Source organism: Salvelinus fontinalis, chromosome 16 (genome assembly GCF_029448725.1).
Source record: "Salvelinus fontinalis isolate EN_2023a chromosome 16, ASM2944872v1, whole genome shotgun sequence".
Lineage (NCBI taxonomy): Eukaryota > Metazoa > Chordata > Actinopteri > Salmoniformes > Salmonidae > Salvelinus > Salvelinus fontinalis.
In genome coordinates this window covers 13,181,796-13,196,412 of record NC_074680.1, presented here as the reverse complement: position 1 = coordinate 13,196,412, position 14,617 = coordinate 13,181,796, and positions in this window count along the sequence as shown.

The following is a 14,617-nucleotide window of genomic DNA, read 5'->3' as shown; positions in this document are numbered from 1 at the left end:
CGGGGGAAACCCAGGGGCTCATGGTGGAGGTACATTCCAAACCTCCCCATATGTGTCGTTGCAGGTTTGGATTTGTTAAACAGAACTCAGACATGTCAGTGCACTCATCTGGTAGCTTTTCTGGAGAAAAACAGGTATTCACAGTGATTTACTTGAGTGAATAAATACATAACCTTGGCTTCCCACAGAATATGTGACAGACACTAAGGTTACATTCTTTGTGTATTTAGGGTCTTACATGTCTCTAATGTATTTCTCAATGTCCAGGAAAGGTAGAAAAGAAATGCATGCCGTACCGAATGTTACCTTCTCTAGAATTGTAATGAATTATTATAATATTAATATAATTTATTACCCCATCATTGTACACTTTTGACAGTGCAACGTAGGAATGTGTAAGTGATGCAATGACAAGCTTGGACCTCTCAGGAGTTGAAACCATTAAAAAATGTACAACAAACATTTAACTGTGACCCTTCATTTCACGGAGACAGTATGTAAATCCTCTGACCTTACTTCACCTTGCCTCCTTGTCCTTGGCTCATTGTGTGGAGTCAAACTATGCTAGTTATTAAGAATTATGTGAATATTATTATACCATTCAGGAGGTCCAAATCACTTTTAAAGTCGAACCTAAGCTGTCCTATGGGATATTTTAAGAGTGGGCCGGGGACAGCAAAGAAAACGAGAGATCATACAAAATACCCCATATTGTATCGCATGAGCTGCACAGCTTTGTGAATTCTTCCCAATTAACAATGTACTGGCACAATGTACTGGCACCTCTTCCCTTCAAACAATAAATCATTCCAACTATAGCCAACAATCCTTCCCAATATGCCCAACATGTTTTCTCTGTCCCTGAAATCTACTACTGTACAATTAAACAATGGTGGTTATACTGGCCCATCTCATTTCCTGGTTGAAATCAGAGTGAAATCAATCAAGTGTTTCAAATATATTGAATCAGAGTTGCCATAGGATGCTGCACACAGTTGGAATTTAAAATAGTGCAGACATAAATAACCGCAACCAATGAGCCTTGAGCCTTGAGTCTTGAGCCTTGAGCCTTGAATCTTGAGCCTTGAGCCTTGAGTCTTGAGCCTTGAGCCTTGAGCCTTGAGCCAGCACCTAGAGGGAGAGGCTGCTGCTTGTCTCCCAGCGTGGTCCTGCCAGGGAACACACAGTGCTCCATACTGTCATGTCAGTGTGCACTGTGCTCTCCCAGCTCTGCTTACAGCTCAGAACTAAATGGAGCAGTAGAGCTTGAGTGTCAAGACCCAGCGGCAGGTTGTTCTGTTACTTCAGACCTTGAGCAACAGGTCAACGGAGCTCATGGGACATCTGAGTGAGATATAGAGGAAGGCGATGGGACTGCGTTAACAAACTAAGGTTGCCAACAACCAGTTGCAAAAGGAAGAGTTTCAGGAAATTGAAGGCCCATTTTGCTATCAGAATGCACACATTACAGTATTTAATTTTCTAGGGAAGTATGTTATCTAAGTTATGTGTACTGTGGACATTTTCCACAGACAGCTCTGTTCCAGACTAGACCAGACACAGGGAGCAGGACAGTCAGTGATTACCACAGACACTCAAGGGGTCTGTGTGTGCCAGGCCAGGCAGCAGCCCTAATTGGAGCCCTCAGTCTAATTCCAAAAGCATGATCTCCCCACAGCAGCCCTGATAAACATTAAAGCATACAGAGGATCAATGTATGTTGCCCGGGGAGCCTTCAGCTGGCACAGACTGTTTTTTACGTCTCCCACTGCACTTTTCCCATTCATTAACCTAAATTATCCCCCTGCCTGGAGGCTGGGGGGGTGAACAATTATCCAATTAGCAATCTCTTGTGCCTAATGATCACTTGCATATTGACTGGCTTAATGGCTTGAAAAATATTGATACGTGCGCAGAGCAAAATGGTGGGGGAGTGAGATGCTGATGTTGTCAGTCTGGATTATCTATTATCTGGGTGTTAATGTGCATTAACGCTTGAATTAGTCATCAGTCAGGGATTAGTGGTGTGTCATTATAAAATCAATGCAATGGCCCATTTAGAACGCTTCAGTCATGTCTCTCCTCTGTAACGTTGAGCCATGGGCGTTATGAGCAGACAGAGGAAGAGGAAATACATGCAAAGATCAGAATGTAAAAACGACCAACTATAAATGTCTCAGTTAAATAATCTGTATTCCTTGAGGTGGCTGAGGAGCTATCTCTCAAAGCGTTCTTAAACTTTAAAAGCTTCTTTTTTTTAAACTAGTGTAGGCATATACTAATTTCCACAGCAACAGCTCGATCAAAACACCCCCATGAAATGTTAGGGTTTAAAATATTTTTTGTGGGAGAGAATCCACCAAAGAATGTGTCATTTCCAAATATCAGGGTATTTATGGATTGAAACAAAGTTGTTTTTTTGGTGGTGATGAATGATTGGGCTCCAAGCAGGACAGCCACTGCATACCTGAGGGGTATACGAGGACAGTTCTATTGTATCTTTGAGGTTACCTGCTGTATGCCTTGTTTTGGCATCATTTCCTGCAGTAGCTTTATACAAGGGAAACGGCAAAATCCTCTGTGTGTGCTGCAGGTAGCTCCCACCACTCATCTGAGAGAGGAGTGAGATGGTAAAGGCTAAAATTCCATGTCTTATTATTGACTAGATTCTCCTCCAGCCGTGTGAAGTTGTAATCTGACAATCAGAACCATGTCATGCTGAGCTCAGGTCCCTCTGCTCCCTCTCATAGCCCTACTTGAAAAACATAGTGCCTTGTTAGCTAGCTGATAAATAATGAACAAACCCCAAACTACAGAGAGAGAATAACTCTCAGCGGACTGACTATCACCATGGCATTAGGATTCTGTTGGCTCGCTGTCTGTCTGTCTGCTCTGGGCCTCGGGTCCAGCTATATCAGAGGTTTAACTCTTCTAAAATGCCAGCTAGGAAACTTGCGTCATGAATGGTTTAAACATGACCCTGTGTTGTGCAGATGACGTAGTTACGAAATTGACGGTTATTGACCATAGCATGTTCTTTATGAATAGCACTTGCATATCTCGCTTGCAAATACCACTTGCATAATGCCTCATCTGTAAAGCATAGTGAATAAAGCATGTATACCCATGTATCCTTAAAGAACACTTATAACTCATTAAACTTATCAAACTCAATTTCCCCAGTCATTCTGTTTCCATACGTTTCTGCCTCGTATAACACCACAGATTGTGCATAAATCAATACACTTCCGTATAAAATCTTACAGGAAGAACGAAAGTATACAGGACAGCAGGTAGCCTAGCGGTTATGAGCGTTGGGTCAGTAACCCGAAAAGTCGTTGACCCAACGCAACTAGTCACTTTGAACTAGTCGCTATGGAGAAGAGTGTCTCTGCTAAAAAAATAATAATAATAATTGTAAAATCTATACAATAGATCATGGAATGTGATCGATTGAGAATAAGCTATAGGCAATTTCAGAAGAGATCCTTGCATCTCTTAGATTTTTTTATATTTAGCTAGTACAAGTAGCTATGTAAACGCACATGGTTCCATAGAGTCCAATCCTATGCCCAGCATGACTTTAAGATACCATCTAACATGTTACTGAATGTGACATTAATTGAGCTATTCTTTGCTGCTGCACTGAGGGACACACAATTAATCATATAAAGACTATGCTATAAAGCTCACTGTGGTCAGAGACACAAAGTAATGGACTATACAGTATAATAGCGTTGTGTATGCAAAACATTCTCTGTGTGTTTTAGACACTTGGTGGTTCTTAAAAGTCCGGTTTATCTGACACCTGCTGTGTGGCAAAAATGAGATTTTGAGCGACTTTCATGTACATTGTGATTATAGTGCCTTTTCAGTGGGCAATCAATATTTCACATATCTAACACCCTCTAAAGTGTATGAGTGGTTGGACACTCAGCTAGTAATTGGAAGTCCTCTCATAATAATGATAACCTGGAGCGATAAGGATAATGTGAAGGAAAAACATTTTCAAATACATGCCAAACAAAAGGTAGCTCAGGTGTTAGCGACCTGGTGCCTAATATATGTAACTCTCTGTGAATAATTTGACAAAGATTTTATTGAGGATTTACATTCCTCATACCTGACACATCAGTGGTAGAGGAGCTTGGTATACTGTCTCTCTCTGCCGCTCTCTTAGTTGCCTGAGAAGGCAAATATTGCTGGCCTGGCCACTAACTAAATCACAGTGCTTGTCTCAGTTGAATTCACTGTAAAGGAGTAATCTACCTCAACGACAAGGGGATGTCTCACAGTCTGTGTGGGTTATTGAGTTCTCCTACCATGTCATCCTGAGAGTAAAAGAAAGAACACCAATCAGCCACAATCGACCCCAACCTCCGCACCAAACATGCTCGTACACAGGGACGTACGCATACACGGCTGCTCTTCAACTCCACAAATGTACACGAGAATACTCTAATCAATCATCTATTTAATCAAAGTTTATTTGTCACGTGCGCCGAATACCTTACAGTGAAATGCTTACTTACAGGCTCTAACCAATAGTGCATAAAAGATATTAGGTGAACAATAGGTAAGTAAAGAAATAAAATAACAGTAGAAAGACAGGCTATATACAGTAGCGAGGCTATAAAAGTAGTGAGGCTACATACAGACACCGGTTAGTCAGGCTGATTGAGGTAGTATGTACATGTAGATATGGTTAAAGTGACTGCATATATGATGAACAGAGAGTAGCAGTAGCGTAAAAGAGGGGTTGGCGGGTGGTGGGTGGTGCGACACAATGCAGAGAGCCCGGTTAGCCAATGTGCGGGAGCACTGGTTGGTCGGCCGGCCCAATTGAGGTAGTATGTACATGAATGTATAGTTAAAGTGACTATGCATATATGATAAACAGAGAGTAACAGCAGCGTAGAAAGAAGGGTTGGGGGGGGATTGGGGGCACACAATGCAAATAGTCCGGGTAGCCATTTGATTACCTGTTCAGGAGTCTTATGGCTTGGGGGTAAAAACTGTTGAGAAGCCTTTTTGTCCTAGACTTGGCACTCCGGTACCGCTTGCCATGTGGTAGTAGAGAGAACAGTCTATGACTGGGGTGGCTGGGGTCTTTGACAATATTTAGGGCCTTCCTATAGGCCAGGTTGGTGAAAGACAATACTAGACGTAAGCCTGCCTGTATGTGGCCGAAAGCATAATAAAGGGAAATATGCATTTTTCCCTGTCCTTGTTTTTCAGTCTGCAACAAGAATGACTTGGACTCAATATGGGCTTTGTTGTGAGACCAAGCCATCGCCAGATCATCATGTCCTCAAACTGATATAATCAGTCCCACTGAATTACTACTATGGGTAATGACATTAGGACCTGGTGACACCAATGTAGTCCACTTTTGCTGGGACTCACTATCCCTCTCATAGGACGGGTCAATCGGCCCGGTGGGCCTACAACCCCAGGGAGTTCTCAGATGTCCAAACAGCGCCTCCTACTGGACAACATTCACTTTACAACAGTATGCAACTGGAGGTCCAAATGGTATTCAACCTTTTGAAGATAATTCACTATAAAGTCAGGTAAGTATATCTTCACGCCATTGACCCAGTTTAGGCTTAGAGATAATAAAAAATATATATTGTGGGGGAAAACCAGAGAGATGGATCATTCAGATGTCAAAGATAATGGGCATAAGCTGCTACAGTTGCACTATCTAAAGACAGACAGACCATATTTTACCCCATCCTGTTCTAACACCCTGGAGGGCCTCTTTGATAGACCAGTGTTCAGCGATGATGCCTGTTGGAACACAGCCTGCTGCACATTGGCCACAACATCATCTCACTGACAGAGTTCGCTCTATCTGTCTGAAACAGCACACATGGCCAGCAGCTATTCCAAATGGCACCCATCCAGATGACCGGAGAGAAATACGACTCAGCCGTCACATATTATACGTGTTACATATATCAAGGTCTTGTTTCAGTAATCCCAGGTATCATGTATGGACCCTGCTCTCATCTCCAACCTTGACTGAGGGGAAGACGTAACTTAGTAAACGGAAATCTGTCTGCGCCCCAATTTGTATAATATATTATGTGTCCATCATCAATTTCGTATGATATGATATGAATTCCAATTTGTTGTGGCTAGCGTTAGCTAAGTGACTAATGTTAACTAGACGGCTAACGTTAGCTAGACTAGGGATTAGGGTTAGGAGTTATGTTAGAAGGTTAAGGTCAGGGTAAGGATAGTGGCCATGCTAAGTAGTTACAAAGTAGCTAAAAATGAGTAAGTAGTTGCAAAGTTGCTAATGAACTAAAACGGTAAAGTTGTCTGTGATTCGAACACGCAACTTTGGGTTGCTAGACGTTCGCGCTATATGCCCACCCATCCACCCTACTTTACAGGTGACCTGACAAAATTCACATAGAAATGTAGATCTGTCATTCTCATTTAAAACAATTCTAAGAAGCGATAGATATTTTCTATGTGCACTATTTCTATGCTTCCCGTTATTAAGTTTAGTTTTGTATCTTTTACTTTTGGTTCTGTACACCAGCTTCAAACATCTGAAAATACGATATTTTTGGTTATGGAAAACCTTTCACAGCGGTTTAGATGGTACAAATGATACTCTACGCCAGCGGTTCCCAAACTTTTTATAGACCTGTACCCCTTCAAACATTCAACCTCCAGCTGCTAGCACCAACACTCTCAAATGTAGTTTTTTGCCATCATTGTAAGCCTGCCACATATGATATCAAATCAAATCAAATGTATTTATATAGCCTTTCTTACATCAGCTGATATCTCAAAGTGCTGTACAGAAACCCAGCCTAAAACCCCAAACAGCAAGCAATGCAGGTGTAGAAGCACCGTGGCTAGGAAAAATTCCCTAGAAAGGCCAAAACCTAGGAAGAAACCTAGAGAGGAACCAGGCTATGATGGGTGGCCAGTCCTCTTCTGGCTGTGCCGGGTGGAACATGGCCAAGATGTTCAAATGTTCATAAATGACCAGCATGGTCAAATAATAGTAACCCCAGTAGTTGTCGAGGGTGCAACAGGTCAGCACCTCAGGAGTAAATGTCAGTTGGCTTTTCATAGCCGATCATTGAAAGTATCTCTACTGCTCCTGCTGTCTCTAGAGAGTTGAAAACAGCAGGTCTGGGACAGGTAGCACGTCCAGTGAACAGGTCAGGGTTCCATAGCCGCAGGCAGAACAGTTGAAACTGGAGCAGCAGCACGGCCAGGTGGACTGGGGACAGCAAGGAGTCATCATCCCAGGTAGTCCTGAGGCATGGTCCGAGAAAGTGTCACGCCCTGGCCTTAATATTCTTTGTTTTCTTGATTATTTTAGTTAGGTCAGGGTGTGACATGGGGAATGTTTATGTTTTGTTGGTGTTGGGTGTTTATATGGTAAAGGGGTTATGGGTTGTTGTATAGTATATGGGTTTGTGTGGAGTACAGGTGTCTAGTGTTTTCTATGTATGTTTAGTTGTCTAGGAGAGTCTATGGTGGCCTGAATGAGTTCCCAATTAGAGACAGCTGATTTCGGTTGTCTCTGATTGGGAGCCTTATTTAGGGTAGCCATAGGCTCTCATTGGTTGTGGGTAATTGTCTATGTAAGAACGTTTGTAGCCTGTCTGTATGTGCACAACGTTTGTAGCTTCACGGTCGTTTTGTTGTTTGTATAGAGTTTTGTGTCGTGTTCATCTTCGTGTTGTTAAATAAAGAAGATGGCTTATTTTCCAACAGCTGCATTTTGGTCCGTCAATCCGCCACACGATCGTGACAGAAAGAGAGAGAAAAGGAGAGAGAGAGAGAGAGAGAGAGAGAGAGAGAGAGAGAGAGAGAGAGAGAAACAAAGAAAGAAAGAAAGAAAGAAAGAGAGAAAGAGAGAATTAGAGAGAGCATACTTAAATTCACACAGGACACCGGATAAGACAGGAGAAATACTCCAGATATAACAGACTGACCCTAGCCCCCTGACACATAAACTACTGCAGCATAAATACTGGAGACTGAGACAGGAGGGGTCAGGAGACACTGTGGCCCCCCATTTATTAAACATAAGAATGAGTGAGATTTTGTCACAACCCGGCTCGTGGGAAGTGACAAAGAGCTCTTATAGGACCAGGGCACAAATAATAATATAATAATAATAATAAAAAATCATTTTGCTCTTTATTTAACCATCTTACATATAAAACCTTATTTGTTCATCGAAAATTGTGAATTACTCACCACAGGTTAATGAGAAGGGTGTGCTTGAAAGGACGCACATAACTCTGCAATGTTGGGTTATATTGGAGAGAGTCTCAGTCTTAAATCATTTCCCACGCACAGTCAGTGCCTGTATTTAGTTTTTCTTGCTAGTGAGGGCCGAGAATCCACTCTCACATACGTACGTGGTTGCAAAGGGCATTAGTGTCTTAACAGTGCTATTTGCCAAGGCAGGATACTCTGAGCGCAGACCAAACCAGTAATCTGGCAGTGGCTTCTGATTAAATTACATTTTCACAATTTTGATGAGACTCTCTAGTTCAGATATCGGTAAGTGGACTGGAGGCAGGGCATGAAAGGGATAACGAAGTCAGTTGTTTGTGTCATCCGTTTCGGGAAAGTACCTGCGTAAATGCGCACCCAGCTCTCTCAGGTGCTTCGCTAAATCACATTTGGGAGAATGTCATATGGTCAGATGAAACCAAAATATAACTTTTTGGTAAAATCTCAACTTGTCGTGTTTGGAGGACAAAGAATGCTGAGTTGCATCCAAAGAACACCATACCTACTGTGAAGCATGGGGGTGGAAACATGCTTTGGGTCTGTTTTTCTGCAAAGGGACCAGGACGACTGATCTGTGTAAAGGAAAGAATGAATGGGGCCATGTATCGTGAGATTTTGAGTGAAAACCTCCTTCCATCAGCAAGGGCATTGAAGATGAAACGTGGCTGGGTCTTTCAGCATGACAATGATCCCAAACACACCGCCGGGGCAACGAAGGAGTGGCTTCGTAAGAAGCATTTCAAGGTCCTGGAGTGGCCTAGCCAGTCTCCAGATCTCAACCCCATAGAAAATCTTTGGAGGGAGTTGAAAGTCCGTGTTGCCCAGCAACAGCCCCAAAATATTGCTCCCACAGTTGATTTCTTCAAACCAAGCTGCTTAACTATTGCAGATTCAGTCTTCCCAGCCTGGTGCAGGTCTATAATTTTATTTCTGGTGTCCTTTGACAGCTGTTTGGTCTTGGCCATAGTGGAGTTTGGAGTGTGACTGTTTGAGGTTGTGGACAGGTGTCTTTTATACTGATAAGTTCAAACAGGTGCCATTAATACAGGTAACGAGTGGAGGACAGAGGAGCCTCTTAAAGAAGAAGTTACAGGTCTGTGAGAGCCAGAAATCTTCCTTGTTTGTAGGTGACCAAATACTTATTTTCCACCATAATTTGCAAATAAATTCATAAAAAATCCTACAATGTGATTTTCTGGATAGTTTTTTCTCATTTTGTCTGTCATAGTTGAAGTGTACCTATGATGAAAATTACAGGCCTCTCTCATTTTTTTAAGTGGGAGAACTTGCACAATTGGTGGCTGACTAAATACTTTTTTGCCCCACTGTACATCTGATGTCAAAAAGCTGTCCAGTAATTTAAAAAATATCCTCTCCTGGTTTCCAGAAGAGGATGTCTTCCTTAATTGACCCCCCCCTCATAAACGTAACGAACATATACCAGGAGCTGTGCCAGGCCTGCCACGTCTGACTCATCCAGATGTAATGCATAGAATTCACTGGCGTGTATGCGAAGCAGTAATTGTTTCAAAACATCTCCTGCCATGTCACTGATGCGTCGTGAAACAGTGTTATTTGATGAAGTCATTGTCTGTCTAGTTCTTTGGCCTTTTCCCCCAGCCATATCCCCGACAACAGGAAGAATTAAGTCCTCCACAATAGTATGGGGCTTACCTGTCCTAGCCACTCGGTAGCTAACCATATAAGACACTTCTAGCCCCTTCTTATTAATGGTATCTGTAGCTTTTATACGTCTTACTAATCGAAAGTCGTCTTATTTCTCGCTCCAAAAACTCCTGTGGCTTATTTTTCAAATGGGCATGTTTTGTTTCTAAATGTCTGCGCAAGAGTGAAGGTATCATCGAGTTGTGAGATAGTTCTTCTGCACATATAACACATGGACACGGGCCATACTTTAAAAAATAATTTAACAATTTTCAAGCAAAGGGAATGAGCAGCAGCTACGGTTGGCTACATACGGACCGTTAGTGAAATTCCAGCGAGAGAGTAACGGTTAATGTGATTGGATGTTAATTATTGGACTAGGCTACCTGTATTTAACATTGTGTTGTTATTTTGCTGAACACTAGATGGTTGAATTTTATTTTTGGCAGTGAAATGAGGCTACTCAGGCCAGAAAAAAACTTCACCCAAATGTATAGCCCCGTTGGAAAATATAAAGGTACTGTTTGAAAATGTAAGGAAAAAAAATACTAAAAAAGCCTTTTTTATGTGAACACATTTTTATTTGGCGTACCCCGACAGCATTGTACGCGTACCCCAGTTTCGGAATACCTGCTCTACACTATACTTACTGGTTTTGTCACAAACTGAAATTTGGTGAACTATTAGAATTTTAGGAACCAGGAAATGGCGGAGCGATTTCTGAACAGTGTATCTTTAATTAACCTTCTTTCATAGGTAACCACACCAAACCTAACAGATCATACTCAAATCCAGTGTCCCTGATTTACGTATAATATGTTACGTCTAGTCTATGAGACCCGGCTGTCATCTCTGACCTTCAAAGACAAGGACGGGAGTATACTGAATTATCTACTTAATCACAATGAGACATCAGACACACAAAGAGAGGCATTATTACTGTATGGTTGTTTTGCCATCTTTGAAAAGGTCCACTGAGTTCAATATGAGGTTGTTTGACAAACAGAAAATGTATCCTAGGATTTTTCTGCAGGAGGACTGTCACAAGGAGCACCAAGGACATGTTTACATGAATGTTTGCAGCCGAGTAATGGCGGCTGCACAACTCCATGTAAATAATCAGTATACTGTTATTGTTAAAGGTCCAAGGCAGCCGTTTTTATCTCAATATCAAATCATTTCTGGGTAACAATTAAGTACCTTACTGTGATTGTTAAAAAGAAACAAAAAGATCTTCTTAGCATAGAGCAATTTCTCTAGAATTGTGCTAGCATTGTCTAGTATTGATCTGGTGGGAAATGAAAAGGACCTGTTATTGGCAGAGGGGTTTGGAACTCTTTTTTATTGGTTTATCAACACATTTACCATGGCTAAAACTCCATCCCACCAAAATAGGCTGAAATGTCAGGTATTTTCAAACAACACTTAAAAGGTATTATCATCATTTTCACAATATTATTCCAACCTGTGGAAATATATATAAAATACATTAAATCACATTTTTGACTGCACTGGGCCTTTAATAAGTTTCCAGTGCTCTTGGCATCGCATGTTTTTAATTTGCATTCATTGGAAGTATGTCCCTTTTCCTACAGAAGCAACAGCAACTCTTCAGAATGTGTTTCTACTCTATAGCAACTGCTGCACAAAATCATAAATTGCTGAGCATTTAAGAGTATTCTACCTGAGATTGCAAGGTGTGTGGTGGGTTGGAAAATGCTGCCTGTAGATATAAGCCTAATGCCATCCCACCCTAATTCCTGATTTCAGTAGAAATTCTTGACAGACTAAACTTCCTCTAAAATAGTTTGCTTAACATCTAAGTAACCTTCTGGAATGAACTGTTACCAAGTGCTGGAGACTGAGGTTAATGGTCCATATTCAAGATCCTGGAAGAAACACGGGACAAATCAAGTGAGACTCATTTCTGAAGGAATGTTACAACAGCAGTGTGCTTAAACTCTGTGTCTAGAGACATGTCTGTAATCTGTCACAACAGGAACTCTGTCAGACTCTCTTTAACATGAGCAGCAGGAAGGAGAGAAAAATTGTGTTTAATAAAGAACACATCTGTGAATTTTGCTTAATTATCATAACACATCCTCAGAGAGAGAAATAATTGAATCCATGATGGTGACGAGTCTAATGTTGTCCAGAAAGAGAAACAATTTATCTTGTTGATGCTTAAATCATAGTGCCTTTGAGAGCATAGCTTGTGATACTCAATCTGGACTTATTTTCAAGGTGTTTTGTGGCCAACACATTACAACTTTGATTTCCCCAGAGACAAATGATTTCAATTACATCAACTAATCAAAAGACCATCTCAAACAATGACATGTTATGTAAATGCTCTGTAAAATATAAGGAGATGATTGTGGAAAACACATATAGTATATCAAACCAGGCATTTGACCAGGGAAACAAATCAAGTGTGAAATTGTCTATTTGCACGTTAGGTCTTGGAAGCCATGTCATTAACATTTTTGTACCACAGCGATGATGAACCTGGCGCCATCTTAGGTTTGTACTGTACACGGCTCGCTTTTATATGGGAAACCAGTGTGAAACCTTAGGGCACCCTGCTTGAGTAACAATGCAGACCACATGTGGAGGGGACCGTGTGACCAGTATTAGACAAGCCCAGAGGAGGTTCAATTGTCTTCCTATACAGGCAAACCCCAAAGACAAGCATTCCTGAGAGAGCAAACAAGAAAACCTACGAACCAAACAATGACTGGTCTTCTTTAGGGAAGACCCACTGGGCACAGATGTCAATTCAACGTCTGTTCCACATTAGTTCAAAGTCATTTAATTGAAATGACGTGGAAACAACGTGTGTGCTCCCAGTGGGGAGTTCCTTACAAACAGAGATAAAGACGAGAGAGAGAGACACAGGAGAGAGAGAGAGACACAGAGACAGGAGAGAGAGAGACAGGAGAAAGAGAGACACAGAGAGAGAATTGAATGCGATCCACCAAGGCACCAGTCTGACATCATCTGTGTACATGTTGAGTGTGAAAACCTGCACTGCAAACAATCACAGCCAAATCAAACTGTATAAATAATTGAAAGAGAATAGACTGGGAAAGAAACAGAGATTCTCATAGACTGTTCATTGAGTGGTGTACAACAAAGATGAATGGAACACTATTGGGAACATATGGTTGGGAGGATGGAGGGTGAGACGTTTAGACAAATAAGAAGGACAGAAGGAAAACGTTCTCATACAGTGCATTTCAAAAACATTCAGATCCTTCCCTTTTTCCACATTTTGTTACATCACAACCTTATTCTCAAATTGATTCAATATTTTTTTCCCTCATCAATCTACACACAATACCCCAAAATGACAAAGCGAAAAGAGGTTCAGAAATTTTAGCTAATTTATTAAAAAAACAAAAACATTTATCACCCTTGAGCTGTTTCTACATCTCGATTTGAGTCCACCTGTGTTAAATTCAATTGATTGGACATGATTTGGAAAGGCACACACCTGTCTATATAATGTCCCACAGTTGACAGTGCATGTCAGAGCAAAAACCAAGCCAAGAAGTTGAAAGAATTGTCCGTAGATCTCCGAGACAGGATTGTGTCGAGGCACAGATCTGGGGAAGGGTACCAAAACATTTCTGCAGCATTGAAGGTCCCCAAGAACACAGTGGCCTCCATCATTCTTAAGTGGAAGTAGTTTGGAACCACCAAAACTTTTCCTAGAGTTGGCCGCCCAGCCAAACTGAGCAATCGGGGGAGAAGGGTCTTGGTCAGGGAGTGACCAAGAACCCGATGGTCACTCTGAGAGAGCTCCAGAGTTCCTCTGTGGAAATGGGAGAACCTTCTAGAAAGACAACCATCTCCGCAGCACACTACAAGGCCTGATTGGTGGAGTGGCCACTCCAGTAAAAGGCAAGACAACCTGCTTGGAGTTTGCCAAAAGGCACCTAAAGGACTCTCAGACCATGAGACCATGGTGAAACCAAGATTGAACTCTTTGGCCTGAATGCCAAGAGTCACATCTGGAGGAAACCTGGCACCACCTGTACAGTGAAGCATGGCGGTGTCAGCATCATGCTGTGGGGATGTTTTTCAGCGGCTGGGACTGGGAGACCAGTCAGGATCGAATGAAAGATGAACGGAGCAAAGTACAGAGAGATCCTTGATAAAAACCTGCTCCAGAGTACTCAGGACCTCAGACTGGGGCGAAGGTTCACCTTCCAACAGGACAACGACCCTAAGCACACAGCCAAGACAACACAGGAGTGGCTTCGGGACAAGTCTCTGAATGTCCTTGAGTGGCCCAGCCAGAGCCCGGACATGAACCCGATCGAACATATCTAGAGACCTGAAAATAGCTGTGCAGCGACACGCCCCATCCAACCTGACAGAGCTTGAGAAGATCAGCAGAGAAGAATGGGAGAAACTCCCCAAATGCAGTTGTGCTAGCTTGTAGCATCGTACCTAAGAAGACTCGAGGCTGTAATTGCTGCCAAAGATGCTTTAACAAAGTACTGAGTAATGGGTCTGAATAATTATGTAAATTTGATCTGTTTTTAGTTGTAATAAATTTGCAAACATTTCTAAAATATCTGTTTTTGCTTTGTCATTATGGGGTATTGTGTGTAGATTGATGAGGGGGGAAAACGACGTAATCTATTTTAGAATAAGGCTG